Genomic DNA, 214 nt, shown 5'->3' with positions numbered 1-214 from the left:
GCCAATTTATTTTGATTTTTTTATTACTTTTGCCTTTTTTTTTAAAATTTAAATAAAAGGGGAACTTTACTCCTATGATTGTGTTACAAAACTAAGAACATTGTATAGGGGACCCGAAAATCTGATTAATTTTATTTTTAATAAATTAAAAAATAGATGAATTTAGTTATGTATAAGCGTAGATCAACCCTTACTGCTGAAGTACACGCTTGGA

Source organism: Cajanus cajan, chromosome 9 (genome assembly GCF_000230855.2).
Source record: "Cajanus cajan strain Asha chromosome 9, NIPB_CcT2T_4, whole genome shotgun sequence".
Taxonomy (NCBI): Eukaryota; Viridiplantae; Streptophyta; class Magnoliopsida; order Fabales; family Fabaceae; genus Cajanus; species Cajanus cajan.
The sequence above is the reverse complement of the archived record's forward strand: the minus strand, read 5'-3'. Positions refer to the sequence as shown.